This window comes from Typopeltis vanoorti, chromosome 23, assembly GCF_054136105.1.
Source record: "Typopeltis vanoorti isolate ZY-2024b chromosome 23, IOZ_Tvanoo_1.0, whole genome shotgun sequence".
Taxonomy (NCBI): Eukaryota; Metazoa; Arthropoda; class Arachnida; order Uropygi; family Thelyphonidae; genus Typopeltis; species Typopeltis vanoorti.
Genome location: NC_143571.1, coordinates 78,730,178 through 78,748,022, shown reverse-complemented (window position 1 = coordinate 78,748,022; position 17,845 = coordinate 78,730,178). Strand labels below are relative to the sequence as shown.

At 36.4% G+C, this 17,845-nt stretch overlaps 1 protein-coding gene across 1 annotated transcript in view; it reads left to right on the top strand.

Annotated features, from left to right (window-relative positions):
• The first annotated feature begins 6,696 nt into the window (after positions 1-6,696).
• LOC150094019 (protein KRI1 homolog) overlaps positions 6,697-17,845 on the top strand; it is a 33,377-nt gene continuing 22,228 nt past the window's right edge. Inside the window, exon 1 of the mRNA XM_090412839.1 lies at positions 6,697-6,779. The gene's annotated coding sequence lies outside the window, so the exon portion shown is untranslated. The remainder of the gene's footprint in view (positions 6,780-17,845) is intronic.

Genomic DNA, 17,845 nt, shown 5'->3' with positions numbered 1-17,845 from the left:
ATATGCAGAAAATTTTCCAGGGGGGGACAAAGCTTGGAGACAAATAATTACATCAATAAATTTTTATAATCATTGATTTAATAAATAATTACATCAACAAAGGTCTTTTAGCATATTTGATGTAATTATTTGTTTCCAAATAATTCTGTTGTAAACTATACATACATTATTTTCATTTTACATCTATTTTAATGATCATTAATTCTTGGGAAAAAAAGTATTTGGAATTAATACAGTTTTTAGCACAATTTCATATATATAAAAAAATGAGTGGCATATTTTATTAAACATCAACTAATTAATTAATCCCAAAATCCTAAATTAAATGATTTCAGTTTAAAGCAAAAAAATCATAACACTAACAAGTAAAATAATATTAAATTAAATACACTTACCTTTTAAAAGTGTATTTTTCTGTTTAAATTTTTTTCACTATAAATTTACAATTCACTCAGTGACTCACTAGACACAGAGAGCAAACGAACTGGACTCTGTTCACAACAGTAATTAACATTTTTTTCACAAAGCAGAAGAAGATGAACCATAAACAGAACACGTGTTTCTTTTTTGCTGCAATAAAACATGTGTTTCTATGGCTACCCTGCCTTGGGCAGAAAATAGGCCAACCCATGCTAAAATTTTAAGACAGACAAAGCGTCTCAGGGTCCTGGATGTAAGATTACACATCAATCACTTTTACGATTATAATTTATGGAATTTTTTAATCGCTTCCCGGAGGAAGTTCCCCGTTATCCTTCACTCTGCAGATGGCCATGACCATGTGATTGCATTTTTATCAATGTATGAAGGTTTTGAGAGTGCATAGCGCAACAGCGCTCATCTTAATTGGTCAAATCTAATTAATTGCAGGATAACTTTGAATAATTCTGCATAAAGTGGGGGAACAATCTGTTTGATTTAGGATTTATTATAAAGCAACAATGAAAGTTAATACTATATTTGGTTAGTATATTTGAAATATTCAAAGATGAAAATATGTGACCCATCATTTATAAGACATGTAAGAATAGGAAAGGATAAGTGTGAGTAGAAACACTTTCGCTAATGGTAAACGAATTATTAATAATTATCATTTCTGATATGTGTGTCATATAAGTCGCTGGCTAGAGCGAATAATGTGATCCTATAAAGTCTAAACATGAATAAGTGAATTTACAATGACATAATTAAATGTCTCCCTAGAGGCCTCCCTTAGACACCACTCCTCAGCACTCTGCTAGAAGAAACTCCAACAATGGGCCCCCTACCTGCTTGGGGAGGTGTTTGGGGGGCAGCGCAAAGAAACGGTTCTGCAAAACGACGGAAATGGCAACAACAATGGCACCGGACTATTGCTTTAGGCAACTGGAACATCTTATCTCTGACATTGAAGGAGAAGGAACTGATCGAGAAAGCCAAGAGCTACCAACTAGATTAGTCGGGCTTTCTTCGACTAAGAGGAGAGGCTCTGGAACTGTCGACCTGGATGACGGGTGGAAGCTCTGTTACTGTGGTGTGAACTCGACAATATCTGCTCAGGCGAGTGTGGGGATACTCACAAGCCCCCAGCTGTCAGACTGTGTTGCTGAGTGGATCCCATTAGGGGGATGGGTATGTGTGTTAAGGCTCCAGATGAAAAACCACGACTTGGCTGTGGTGCAAGCCTATGCACATCACCTGGAGTCAGAATGCTTTGCTTTCCAAGAGGAAGTGGATGCTGCTTTTGACACAGTGGCAGACATGGAATCAGTCCTGCTAATGGGTGACTTAAATGAACATGTTGGAACAGATGACCAAACGTGGGGGGGATGTGGATGGGAGGAACGGGGACATTGACCTTAACGTGAATGGGTTGAAATTATTGGACTTCTGCTGTACTAACAGCTTGTCCATAATGAATACCTTCTTCCAGCACCAAGCAGTCCATACGTATACCTCGTACAGGGATAGACTTGGACAAGGGTCTCTAATTGACTTCTTTATAAGCTCAGCAGACCTATTTTCTTCAGTGCTGTACGTTCGTGTGAGTAGAGGGACAGAACTGTCAACTGACAACTACCTTGTTGTCTGCACTGTATGGCTTCAGAAACCCGATGCTACCATCAACGCTGGTAGGCCTAAGCAGCTGTACCGTATGAAATGAGAGCACTGGAAAAAATGCCTCCAATTTCACAAATCCTGTGAAAACCTGTGAGGAAGAATATTGCAGATGATATTTCCTCCAGGTTCAAGGAAATTCCAAAGCATACTGACGATGTTGAGGAAGGGGAGCTATTCAGAACAGCTGTCACTAAAAGCCATAAATCGAGACAGTGTTCTTTGGCTGACTCGAGTGTGTCAGGCTGTTTGGATATCTGGGCGATCACCAAAGCGATGACAGACAGGCATAATAATATGTCTTCAAGAAGGGAGATCAGAGGGATTGCAAGAGCAACTATCATGGCATCTCTCTGCTCAGCCTGCCTGGGAAAGTATTTGCTAGGTACTCACAAAGAAAGTACAGGAGCATGGTTGAGTCAAAGTTCCAGGAAGAACGATATGGATTTCGTCCTGGTAGAAGCACAACTGACCAAGTCTTCACTTTAAGGCAAGTCTGAGAAATCTTGGGAATATGTCAAGAATGTATACACATGTTTTGTGGACTTGGAGAAGGCATATGACCGAGTTCCTTGCGATAAGCTTTGACAAGCAGTACAGGAGTATGCAGTGGATGGCGAACTATTAGGTGCCATCAAGTTCCTGTTGAAATTCGCAGAGTTTTGTGTCAGAGTAAACAGCATAAATTCTGAACCTTTCACAATCTCTGTTGATCTCTGCACAAGAGTGTGTATTCTGCCACCTCTCCTTTTCATAATATTTATGGACTGGATTGATAGGCACAGCCGAGGCAGTGGGTGTGTCAGAATTGATGTAGCATTATATGTCTGCTTTTTTGCAGATGACCTAATTCTGCTCAGCTCTTCCACTGATGACCTCCAGCAGACCCTGGATAGGTTTGTTTATGTAGCTGTAGCTGTTTGTGCAAAAGCAGAATGAAGATCAGTGTGGCCAAAACTGAAACAATTATGGTCTCAAGACATCCACCCCAATTCATTCTACATGTGAGTGGAGTCCCACTGAGACAGATGGAGAGGTTTAAATACCTTGGGTCCATATTCACGAGTAATGTAAAGTGGGACGTAGAGCTAAATACTGGGATTGGCTCAGCAAGTGCAATATTTGAGAGCTTGGCCATTCTGTAGTAGTGAAGCAGGAGTTAAGCCAGAAAGCCAAGCTGGCTGTCTTCAATACAGCCTATGTCCCCATCCCCACCTGTGGTCACGAGAGTTGGGTAATCACGGAAAGAATGCGGAAACGAATCCACGAGGCTGAAAAGAGGTTCCTTCGAGGGGTTGTGGGACTCACACGCTCGACAGAGTCAGAAGCTCTGCAATTCGGGAACCCTCAATACTCAACCGTTGCTTCTCCGTGTTGATAGATCACAGTTTCGTTACTACAGGCAGCTGGTCAGAATGCCACAATAGAATCTACCCCAGCAGGCCCTCTTTGCCAAGCCAAGAGGATGAGAGGCCACGTGGAAGGCCAAGGACTCACTGGATAGATTATATCCAAAACCTTGGGTGGACACTTTTGGAAGTCCCACCAGATCACCTGAGTTTGGTGGTGGAGGATTATGTCCATTGAAAGCTCCACTTACAGCTGCTGCCCACACAAAGTGGGTCTTGAAGATGAATGAATGATGGCATAATTAAAAAAAAACTTATGAAGAGAGAGAGAGAGAGAGAGAGTATCGCAGGAATAAATATGGTTTGATGGAGCAGAAAATCATCTCGTAAACTTTGTTACATGTTAAGTGTATTTCTCTGGTTTGTGTATATTTTGCTTCGTTTTCTAAGAATTTTATTTTGTTTACTGAGATACAGAATACATAACATCCGATCATTATCATAATTATCCACACTTTCTGGAATCCTACATTCATTAGTTTTTTTGTTTTGTTTTTTTAGTATCAGCGGTTTTAGTACCAGCATAATATGTGAGATTGATCTTGTCAATCTCACATATGCTGATATTTTGTTGTAGATCAACAACATCTTGTAATATCAGAATATTCATTTTTATTCAGGAACAGATATTTTTTTTACCGTCTGTTGTTTTCGAAGACTGGAATAAAAATGTCTCTATATCATTAAAAAACTTTGCAACCTCAATAGATGCTATATTCACAAGCAAAAGAAAAAACAATTAGCATTTTTCCCCTAACATCAACTTTCAAAATTTCAGTTCCAGAAAACATGTGTAACAGCTGTTTATAATACAGCCATCGGATACAGAATGCACCCAACTTCCTGTATCTGATGACAAGTGACAACATTCAAATGGGTTGGTTGACACAATAACTAATCTCAGCTGCTAGGTGCTGGGTGAGCTCAAAATGTTAGCTAACCCAGCCTAGCCTTCTCAGCGGTTTAAAATTATTAGAACGCTAAGAATTTGACCCGCTGCACCCTCTTTACATCTTTTCAATGAGCGCAAAGGTGTATGCATTTTGAAGGTACACCTGGGCTATTAACGCCAGTGTGACGCAATGTTTACGCGTCGAAAAGTCTCTTATCGCGAAGCACTAATGCTACATTGTCCTCGTGAAGAGGACAATGAAGCATTAGTGTATTGTGTTCAATTTTAGAAATTGCGCGAAGTCTGCAAACAATGGGGGTGTCTTTAACGGGAATACATGCAAAAATATGATATTAGTGATACCGATATTTCGTGGATGAGCGCCGCACACCTGGAATATTCGCCTGATATATATATATATATACATATATATATATATATATATATATGTAGAAAGTTTTTTACATTGGGTATATAGTATGTTAAAGATACCAAGTAATTTTATAAGCTAGGTTTTAATTCTTTTTTCCCAAGTAAGCAAACAAGTATGTCAAATTTGAGCCTGTACGTAGTGCAAGACTGGGGAAACTCTTGAAAGTAGTGTAAGACTGAGGCAACTTGTGGTAAAGGTGGAGTAATCTCCGACCACTTTCCTTAGTATTTTCCCCTAATGCAAAGCAGACCCCCTTGCAGAGATGTATGATACAATGCATTAAAGGCAGGGGTCAATACCTAGACCACTTTCAACCTTTATTGAGGTCTTGTCAGTGGGAGCCAGACCTGAAATACGAAGGTTGAAGCAATGCAGAGCTTGAAATTCATATAAGTTCTGCATTACTTCAACCTTCGTATTTCAGGTCTGGCTGCCACTGACGACCTAATGCAAAGCACATCCCTGCAAGGGGATGTACTTTGCATTAGGGGAATAATACTGAGAAAAGTGATCGGAGCTTACTCCACCTCTACTACGAGTTGCTTCAGACTTGCAGTACGTGGAAGAGCAAACTTGACTTACTTGGGAAAAAAGGAATAAAACCTAGCTTATAAAATTGCTTGGTATCTTTAATATATATATATATATTAAACACACACACACACATGCATATTTGTGTGTGTGTGTGTGTGTGTGTGTGTGTGTGTGTGTGTGTGTGTGTGTGTGTGTGTGTGTGTGTGTGTGTGTGTGTGTGTGTGTGTGTGTGTGTGTGTGTGTGTTATATGTTTCTCCTTATAAGAATGGCTAACTCACCTTCAATTAAATACGTCCATCTAAAGATTCCTCTCATCATGACGAGAATCAAATTCAGTTCTTTTCCAATCGAAGGGTGCATTGTTCTGTCGTTCTTCAACCGCGCTGTGGAGGCAGTCATTTGTGGTATGTTGCCGAGTAACTTAAAAAATCAGCTAATGCCTTTTATTCCCTATAGGGAGTAGGCGAGGACGTTTTAGCTCTGTCTAACTCTTTGGAGACTGAGTGGGCAGTTCGATTTCCACTGGTACTTAAATCAGAGATGGCTCAAGGCTATCACTAATTAAGCGACACGCAGTGTAGAGAGACAGCTCAATAAGTTCCGCCATGTCGTGGTCCCTAACACAATATATTCAATTTTCTGAAATAATTTGATTTTCTTGAGTTTACGGGACAAAAATCCCGATTGCTTGTGCCAGAGATCGACTAACTCGGGAAACGGTCGATCTAAGCCTTCTAGTCGCCGACTAGATCCGAAAGCAAGTCTTCCTTCGTACAGCCAAGTGATGTGGTGTACTAACGCCACATCCACTGAACTACACATGCGGAGTAGCATGGATATTTAATTTAATTTCAATCCAATTTCAATAAACAAATACTAAAGTACTATTATTTAAAATTAGGGGATACTGAATCCCACATTATTTCAAAGCCAAATAAGAAACAGAAAGATAGAAATCTAAGAGTTTCATGACGAATTTAGCAAACTATAAAAGTTCGGCTAGTCCATGCGTAAGCAAACACCTTTTAGTCGTAGCAAAGGTGGGTGAAGTTCAGGTAAAGTACTATTTGTCAAGTATTAGGCCTACTTACTTCGCATACCTCTAGATCTAATACTTTTTTAATAAGACGTGTATTATTATTATTATTATTATTATTATTATTATTATTATTATTATTATTATTATTATATAAACACTTCCGGAAGTCAAAACTCATTGAGGTAAGTCAAAGTATCTGAAAAACTTTGGTGCGATTATTAGACATATTACTTCATTTTCAGGATTTCTTCAAATTACTGTTTGATTATTCTAGATGGCGCTTTCAAAAAAGTTTGCTTGTACTATTAATTAGTCCCAAAAAGTGGTTATAATTTTGTCTTTTAACGACGTTTTGATCAGCTTTATCAGAAGTGGTACGTGCGATATGAGATATTTATTTTCAGTGTAATTCTCATATAATTCTCATATATGTAACAAAATATGGAATATAAATTATGTATTTTTAGTTGAACTAAAAATACATAATTTAAAACAGAGCTGGACCTTATTTGGGCATTCCACGTGGTCGTAGCTTGTGTATATATCGGTTTTCGTGTTTATATAATATATATTATTACATAATAATAATATATATTATATAAACACGAAAACCGAAAATATTTAATTCGTTGTCACAAATGGATGTAATATCATTTTAAAATGTTACAGGGCGCTTATAACATATCACTATTTACATTTTGTGTTTAAATATGTAATAGATCAACACATAGGAAAGGTTGCGAAACACGGCATGTGTGTGTTTCACTGACGAATAAAACTGCTGTTTCGTATGAGATCTGCAAAACTAACCCACATTTATATGAAAAGACCATATAAAGATTCTACCCATCTTAACAAGAATCGAACCCATATATTTTCAAACAGAATGTAGGTGTGCAACAGTGCTCAGGAGGAGGAGGAACTGTTGCCTTACAACGTATAGTTCTATTACAACACTATTACAAGTTCTGTAATCAATTTGTGATCCATCCTTAAATATGTTGCATTTATCGGAGAGAGCTGATAAAAAAATATAAATTTATGCATATTTAAATATATTGTATTGTTAATTTTAACAAAATTTCTGTTTTGGATCTTTAGTAATTGCATATAGTGATGTCATTCACACTACCTTATTTTTATTTGATTCTGTCATAATTTTGTTTTATAATGTATGGGAATTGCAAGCTAAGTGTTTATTTGTATTTATCAATGTTTAGAACCTTTTTTTTTATGATTTTAACTTGAAGGTTACATTGTAGACACATTATATTACTATTATTTTACAGGAATATTACTTAAAGAGTCCAAAGACATATTATTTGGGGTTCATACTAGCTGACATTCACACAAAACACATATCTTTCCTTAAACTGATTCACTGACAAAGGAATCACCACCACTTATTGAAAACTTTTGCTAATGGCACTCTTTATTCAACTTTCAAAGGGACAATACTCTCTTCTTTATTCTTCTTTATTCTCTTCCACACTGGCATGTATTGAATGCTGTAGTTATGTACCCTAATTCAGTTTTACACCAACATATTGTTTTATGCCAGTGAAGTTCTTTACTACTTCAGCCTTTTAAATCTGTATCTAATTTAAGTATATTCTAGTTATGTCTTTATCTGAAGTGCTCTCCAATGTACAACCTTTTTTTTGCGATTTTTTTTTTTTTTTTTTTGATTGAAGCTCGCACGTAGACCTACACCTTTTTACAGTGTAGGCATTTGGAAGAACTGAAATATTACGGAATAAGTTGGTTACTCCTTTTTCCTGGAGGTATCCTATGTCTGTAGAAGCGTGTGTTCACGGGGCCGGTTGGCCTGCTTGTGGTAGGAAAACCCCCAGATAAACTGGGGAGATAATTACCAGAAGCCCAAAGTGTCCATTCATTGTTATGTATAATTTCTTGATCTTCTGTGGATTATCTTTTTAAAGCAATAAAAAAATAATAACCAAAATAATGAAAGCCAAAATTGGCCTGGAAAGCTGTGACAAAACATAGCCAGGTACTAGTAATATGACTATTAAAAACAACTGGGTAAAGAGACACTGTATGTGTGAAATGTTAAAGAAAATTTGTACTACTTAATGGTAAAAATACTCTTGATATTGCAGAGCACAAAATTATTTTGAAACCTCTCTTAGTTGACGTGATTGCTAAATCACATGTCAACTAATGTAGTTTTATCGTAACATGAGAAGAAGATATATAAAATCAGTAATGTTCGAGTTGATTATTCTGCAAATATTTTAATTGAAATTACAATCTTAAATTTAAACAAAAAGTTTACTTTGTTTATGAAAATTATCAAAATTGTATTTTGATAAAAATTATAGAAACGACTACTATGTTAAGAATAATTACTTTAATTTCCTAACATTTTGACCTTCATATTATAGTCATCATTTAGAGTATGCACATATATATGAAAGGAAAGCTACATTAGAATTCAAGCAATATACTAAAGTGAGACTACTTTGATCAACCATTATTTAATTGGCCTGACCTCTAGTGGGGGAAAAAATCTACATCAAAGCTCTATCCTATTTTTACATGGCAAGACAATATATTCATATTATATTTTATACTTTTAATACAGCAAGAGTGGTTGCAATAATAATTTCAGACCTCCAATGATGAGTCTTTTGACTCCATGGAGGCCTGAATAATAATAATAATAATAATAATAATAAAAGTGTTTATTATATTAAGACTGAGATTTTGGATTATTAAACAGTTGCCATAAATACTCTTACAACCCCCTCCTCCCCATGCTGCCCATAGAATTGTGCTATTCCGGTTCTGTTAATGCCACTGTGTACAGCCAACATTCACACATTTATCAGTAGAGAGAGTATCTAGCTGTCTGGGTTAACATGCAGTGGAGGAGATTATCAGAAGTGTGTAGCTGTATGAGCACTTCACAAGATTGGAATGCAGACACCTCTTATTTTCAACAGGGCTGTGGAGTTGATACATAAAACTTTTGACTCCAATTCTGACTCCTAAATTTATGGTACCTTCGACTCTGACTTCAACTTTTATAGCCATTTCTCCATTTAAGCCTAAAAAGGCTGATTGTGAAAAAAAAAAAGGATAGAGGTACACTGTTCTTGACTGCCATTTCAATGATATGGTTTTTAAACTTTTCTGACATCATTGTTAAAATAACTTTGTCAAATCTTGGTAGTTGTGTTTGGCCTCCAGTAGATTTCTGATCTTTCTCATTCACAGCTAACACTTAAGGATGAAAACTCTGCAGGTGTGTTTTTAAATTTGATGCTCTTGTAGGTGCATTTTTATCAGAACCACAAAAACTACTAATTTTTGCATCAGATGCTTTATCACAATCACTATCTTCTGTAATATATTGACACACATTATATATCCCTTATGTTATTGTAAAGTTTCAAAGACAGCGGACTCTGTTGACACTTTTTTTGTCATTATGATTTTTTCATGGGATGCTGCTTTCACTAATATAATATATAAATCATCATAAAATATATTTTATTTTGAAATTTGTAATGAGCTTGAAATTAAAATATAACCTGAGAAAATAGGTCAATCAAATTATTATCTGTGAAATAGGAAATTTTAACATAGTATTCATATTAAACTTAAATGCATTAGGAGTCAGTGCACTTTTACTGACTCCGACTCTAGTAATCAAGAATTGCTTCTGACTCCACAGCTCTGATTTTCAAAACACTAAAAACACTCGGAATCAATAGGACTACTAATCATTATAACAATACAGAAGATGTATCTGTCTGCCTAAGAACAGGTCAACAAAGCTGCATTAGAATGCAACAGCTTGGGAGGGCAATAAAGGCACACCTCTGCCATAATCCTGTGAGAACACAGAAAGTGATGATAAGAGAGATGAATGCTTCACAGAGAACGATGTCAAATTCTAACCGATAACTAGTAGGTAACGGCCTGTTGTTGCTCTACTGGGCATTTCTAACACCACAACTTATGCGTCAGATGGTGATAAAATCAAAGGCACTTCTCCATCGGACACGAACAATAGACAGAGATATCCTTTCTTTTAGGCTTGCACGGTGATCCGAATGCATTTTTGGAAATTATGGAGACAACTACCGTGTTTGAATAAAAACTTTAGTTTACTATTACTAAAATTTAGATATCAGAGATATCCTCTTCACAGATGAGAAGATTTTCACCAGTGAAGAGTCATTTAACTGCCAAAACAATAGGATATATGCCCTGGATGGTCGCACAATATGTGCCATAGCACTCAGCATTCAAAGAAGTCATCACCCTGAATCAGTGATGGTTTTTGTGAGAAAGGGGTTAAAACCTCTGCCAAAGTGCATCAATGGATCTTCCAACAGGAGAGCCCTGCTCACAAGGTGAGGACCACACAAGAGTGGTTGGAGGTGAAGATGCCCAACTACATATCACCATCTGATTGGCCGTCTGAAATTCCTGATTTGAATCCATTGGATTTCAAATTGTTCTTGGAGCTTGAGAGAGTGGCTTCCAAGAAACAATATGTCATCATCACCAACCTGAAAGCGTATTTGGAGTGAGCAGTGGTAGCATTTCCATTGGATGTTGTGCATGCCACTATCGATATGTGGCCTCACAGACTTGGGCATGTGTGAAAGCAAAAGGGGGACATTTCAGACATTGAGTGCTGTTATATGAACGTTATAATGTGTGTTATAACGTTCATATAACAGCATTTATGTGCTGAAAACTGTAAATGATTTATTGATAGATTAAAAGTTTATGCATTGTTTAAGTTGTATTTATGGCTAGACTAAGTATATTTTTATCGAGCTTATAGTATGCAATTACTAGAATGGCCATTTAATTATTATTTGTTTGTAATAAGAAGTTAGATATATACAATAGTAGAAATTAATTTACTCATTTTTATTCTGTAGCCAATGTCAGATCTTAATGAATTACTAATATATAGAACTGATATTGTATATGTTTATAGTAAATATTTCAATTTATATTCTCTCTCTCACACACACATACACACACTTCAGCTTTATTCTTTGGAAATAAACAAAATATCGATCTTTGAAGTATATGCATCATCACTAGCCAGCCACTAACAAGATTGTGTATAGATACTGAAATAAGAGAGCTAAAAGGCTTCACTTCGGCGATGCACAATTATTCAAATTAAGTGGATATTGAATTTAACATTATTTCAAAGCTGAATAGAGAAACTACAAGAGTTTCGTGCCTAATATAGAAACTATAAAAGTTTCGGCAGATCCAAGTGTAAGCAAACCTTTCATGACAGGGGGAAACTCATAGTAAAGGTGGAGTAAGCTCCAATCACTATCCTTAGTATTTAACATCATAACATCATACGTGTCTGCTAGGAGATGTGTGTTATGGGAAATACTAAGAATAGTGATCGGAGCTTACTCCACCTTTACTATGAGTTGCCCTTGTCATGAAAGGTTTGCTTATGCTTGAATCCGTTGAATTCAAGTGGAAAAAAAGTGGATATTGAATCCAACAATAATGTTGGATTCAATATCCACTTAATTTGAAAAATTGTATATAGGTATTATTTTACTTTCTATGATTGCTATAACTCGGTGTTTCTCAAAATGTGGTATGCGTACCCCTGGGGGTTCGTGAAAGGTCTTCAGGGAGTCCGTGGCAATTTTCTGATATGTATCATTAATGCATGGAATAAAATTTAATGTATCCATGAAGTTTGAGATCATGAAACATTCCTATTGTAGCACTGAATAAGGTACAGAGACATCTGCAGGCTGTAATATGTTTCTCAACAAACAGTGCAATTAGAAACAACTGGGATAAAAACGGCGGACATGCGATTCACTAACTAGTGAATCGCATCGCATGTCCCCTCCCACATAAAATGCTGTATAGTAGACTGAAGCAAAACCATATGTTGCACTGGCAACATATGGTTTTGTTTGAGTGAATGTGTTAAAACTAAGAAATATATAGTGAATGTGTTTCAGATATTATATAAGGAATTCAGTTGAAGAGAATTAGCATTTCGACTCAACTGTAAGCTTGCCTTCGTCATTTAGTAGTGCGATCTTTTGTTATTATTGCACCAATCATATGAACGGCTTCATAGCTGCTTTATCTCTACTGGCCTACCATTGCTGTCTGTTTTGAGCTCTGCTTTCACTAGCCATTTATTAAAGGACTGTTCGTTAAATACGGTAATGTTTTTAGCTTTCAAATTCTTAAGTATGGATCATTGGTTAAAGACTGGATTTTTAAAATGCACAAAAGAGGGGAACATAGCAGATACAAGTAGCTGTCAGCAACAAGAAAACGTTGATATTGTATCTGGATCAAGTGAAATTGATAAGGGCATGTCATCTGACATCTCTAAAGAACCAACTGGGAAGAAGATGAGAAAACTTTGAAAATACGATATAAATTACTTGAAATGTGGATTTTCATGGACAGGAAATGAAGAGGAACCTATTCCGTTATGTGTAATTTGCGGTGAAACTTTAAAAAATGAAAGCATGAAACCATCTAATTTAAATCGCTATTTTGAATCGAAACATAATGAATACAAGAACAAAACTCAAATTTTTTCAAAATAAACTAAAAAATTTAAAAGAATCTCAAAAAGTGATGTTGATCGTGTCAGGTGAAAATATGAAGGCTTTAGAAGCTTCGTATCATGTGTCGCTATTAATAGCAAAAAGTGGTGCAGCAGAAACAATTGGTGAAAATTTGGTCAAGCCTGCAGCAAAAATAATAGAAGAAATTATGATCGGAAATAATGCAAAAAGATCTTTTGATTGGATTTGCCTTTCAAATAGTACTGTTCATGGAAGAATCACTGAAATGGCTGAAAATATAAAACAAACATTGTTATCCAATATATGTAAGAGTCGTTATTATGCGTTGCAGGTAGATGAGTCCACCGACATTACAAATTTTGTAAATCTTATAGTGTGCGTTAAGTACGAAATAAAATCAAAAAAATTCATGATGACCTTTTATATTGCCAATCCTTGCCAGAACAAACAACAGGAGAAGAAATATTCAACAGTATAAATACCTTTATGCATCAAAACAAGCTTGATTGGAAAAGTTGTGTTGGAATAAGCACGGACGGATGAAATCCATTGTCGGATCTAAAAAAGGGCTTGTTTCAAGGATAGTTTGATTGATATTGCCTCCGTAGTGCAATTGGAAGAACGATGGTACATTGCGCCCTTCAATTGGAATAGGCCTAAGTTTGATTCTTGTCGCGACGGGAGGAATCTTTATTTGGATGATTTTCAATCGAAGGTGAGTTAGCTGATCTCATATGGAGGTAGCAGGGTTTTTTCTCCCGGAAACTTGGGTTTTTCATCCCGTACACGGACAAATTGGCCCTTCAGAACACACAATTTATAGACAAAAAATACTAGTTGTGGTGGATGTGGGCAGTTGATGGAGGTGATTCATAGTAAAGGTTCAGTGTAGTGGTTGAGACAGTAGTAGGTGTCCTTCTGCGATGAGTCTTTGGACTCCTTGGAAGTGTCAGGAATAATAATAATATTATTGATAGATTGATAGTTTTTGTTTTGGGTGATGGTAAGAGTTTATGTGCGTGTATATATATATATACAGGGTGTTCGGGATAAATTTGACAGTTTCGTAAGGAAAAAGAAAATCTTCTTTGTATCTATTAAATTTAATGAATTGACAAAAAAACATTACAGGCAGAGTTAATTACAATACTATCAACAAGATTTACTCAAAATAACCACCATTAGCATCGATCACAGCTTCAATTCTGCTTCGGAACCTCGAACAAGCTGATGCTACAGTCTCCCTGGGAAGGGCCGCAAAAACTGTTTTAATTTTATCCATTAACTGGGCTTTTGTATTACTGGAAGTGCGATTGGTGTCTTTTTCAACTGCGCCCCATACAAAATAATCCATGGGGTTAAGGTCTGGGGAGTTTGGAGGCCAAACATTTGGACTGGTGAAGTCGTAGAAATTTTCAGACAACCATTTTTGACTTTTCCCAGAGGTGTGGCAAGGGGCCGAATCCTGCTGCCATACATACGGCCTACCATTGGCTACCCTTGTTATCCAGGGCTTGACTACAGTTAGCAACTCCACGAACAAAGCCCGAATTCCAATGCCAGGGTTCTTCAACACCTGTTCCTGCAGATTTGCGAGGAATTCTGCTGTACGAACGCAATCAGATCGTCTGCTAGGGATCTTTCTTCTTGCTACATCCTCGTAGTCACCATTGCAAGTCTCTAGTTCATGCCTGATTGTTTTTACTGTATTCAGGGAGCATTGGGCAGCAGTCGTAATATCCTTATTTTGATGGCGGGCACGAATCATCATGATACAAGTTATTCTCTGCCATGATTCAGGTGGGTTCCAGCTATCCATCCTTTCTGACATCTTGTATATGAATGAAGAAGGGTCCAAACTTTTAAATGAAGAGAAGTGTGTGTTAATACATGTAACTTACGGAAAAATATAATTAATTATAAATATGTCAAATTTATCCCGAACACCCTGTATATATTGGTCAGTGTGTGTGTATGGTAAATGGCTTATGGTAAACAGTGAAGTAAACACTGCCAGAACAAATACATATGTCAAGTGTATCCAGAAATGAAACTGTGCTATGAGTTGTCAAACTGGCACACTTCTTCTTCAGAGCAAGGATAAGGCCTTGTTTATTTTCTAGAGGGGGAATTTTGAGCAGCAGTCTTTCTCCCTGTTGCATCCCTGACGTGTTCTATGGGTTTGAGATCTCTGAAATGTGCTGGCCTCTCAATTTGATTAATATCCTCTGTCTCTAGAAGTATCTCCACTGCTCATGTATGATGTGGTGTGGCATTCTCATCCATAAAAATGAATTCTTTGCCTACAGCACCACGGAACAATTGAATATGATAGTGAAGAACTTCGTTGCACTATTGTTCACCAGTCATATTCCTTTTTTTCCAACACTTGTAGCTCACTGCATCTATTAACCATAATGCCTTCCCACATCATGATCCCAGCACTGCTGTATCTGTCCCTTTCAAGAACATTCGCACGATGATAAGCAGTACCACATTCATGTGAGATCAAGTGTCATCTAGATTTGGAGGAAACACTGAAACAACACTCATCAAAACAAAGAATGAAACAATACTCAATGTAAAGAGTGCATTAGTCCATTGGTGTCTTTTCTGAGTTTTATGGATACAACACCACTGAAAATGTGTTCTATGATGACCTGTGGGTAAAGGGACACAGACTACAAGCCTTTGGGCATATAGGCCTGCTTGTCACAGATGTCTTGCTAGGTTTTGTCGAGGTATCTGCCTTCCTGTGCTTGAATGGAACTGACTTGCAAGTTGACCTGCTGTTGTGTGTCGATTACGTTTTGCTGTTATAACCAAAAATCCATCTTAACCAGAAATGCTACCCAGCGCCTGAATACAATTCCATATGAGATTCCAAACTCATAGGCAGTATCAGCAATTCTGCAGTCTTCTCCAAGCTTTCCAATAATTCTTCCCTTCTTGAAATCATCTACACAATGTCTTTGAGACATTACAAGACATCCAAATTGACAACTTTATTCCTTCATGAAAAGAGCTGTAGCTTCCTTCAAACACAAACTTCACAGTTCACTTACAATCTTTTGCCTTTTATCCTGTTGAGGCTACCATGTCACCTCTTTGCATGCGATTTGAATGTGTATCCACTTTTTGCTCCAAATTGTCTGTTATAAAAATTGTCACAACCTAATTCATCTGAATTTGTAGTGTTGTAATCTTCGAAAATAGTATTCGTCCTTTGTTTTGGACACCAGTGTAAAGCTAGTAAGGACATTTATGAACTATCTTAATTGAATAGAAAATCTTAAAAATAATATATTTTTTCAAGTAAAAAAGAAAAGAAACAAACTATTTACTTTTCAGGATATTGTATTGGTTTTTCAAAGTGGAATTAAACACGTTCTATTTAATATATATACTAGTCAGTTATATATTAACCCTCTTTATCAGTGACCTCTTGCCATCTGTTCACCAACTTCATTATGCTGCGTTCATAAAACTGATTCAGGTGTCTTTTGATAGCCTCCTCATTAGCGAAGGTTTTCCCATTCCGAGAATTCTGCAATGATTGGAATAAGTAATAATCGGAGGAAGGTGCCAGGTCTAGTGAATACGGAGGATGTGGCAAAACATCCCATCCAAGATGTAACAATTTACGCCGGGTTGTTAACGATGTGTGGGGTCTGATGTTGTCATGGTGAAAGGCAACGCCTTTCCGATTTGCCATTTCAGAGCCAGTCGCGTTAACTGGGAGCAATAGACAGTTGAATCAATCGTTCTGTCTGACAGTAACACCTCGTTGTGGACAACACCTTTATAATCCACCACACAGAGAGCATGATCTTCTTTGGGTGCAATCCAGAACGGAATTTGGCAAACCACTTTTGGCATACACGTTCTGTTAAGGCACCATCCCCATATACACTGCATATTTTTTTATTGGCCTCTGCAGTTCGTTTGCATTTTTTGAAATAAAAAAGAAAAATATGCTGATAATGTATGTTATTTCCTTCCATTTCTAAAAATATGTTACACACACGCAACTGAAGTAGGCCGAACGAAAATTCCCTGAAAAATTGTGTGAAATGTCACCTTTCAACTGTGCAATAGCGACAGACGAGGTGGCGTAAACTTGTACTAACGCATAAACCGAACAAACTTATTTGCCAACCCAATGCATTATGTAAAAGTGGTTTAATTTCTGCCTTGGTGATGCATTTATGAGTGCCTTACAATATTCTGATTTTATGATTATAGCATTCACACATTATTCACATAAACGGCAAAATAAAGCAACTCATTACAAGCAGCAGTCCTGCTCCCTTAACTCCAGTAATACAAAGTATACAAAGTAGCATTGCATATAATTATGAACTGCTGTGGTCACTTATATTTTCAACAAATTAAGATTGTTTAAATGTAATTAAATATTGTTTTCAGAAAGGGTGAGTTGGAGTGCAACCTCTATAGAAAGAAAATTTTGCATGCGTGTTCTATTTATCAATTAATTTATGAACTTGCAATAATTTTCTATACAAATAAGGAAATGTAAACGTTAAACTGAAGAGTAGAATTGCTATTTTTACTCAAAATACAATCAAAGTTAAAAAAAAAAAAAAAGCATATATACATAGTCATTGTTGCTTTTATAAAATAATCTTATATTTTCTATAGTAAATGAAATCAAAGAATTTTTTATATCTTATAAATAACATATCAAAGAAAATTCTATCATTGGCATATCAACACATTTGAAAATGCAGATTTTACATAAAGCTTCATGATTTCTTATTTCTACCTTTCTCTCTAGGTGATTTTTAAAAATCAAAGACAATTAAATACTAGTAAGTCTTTTCTTAGAA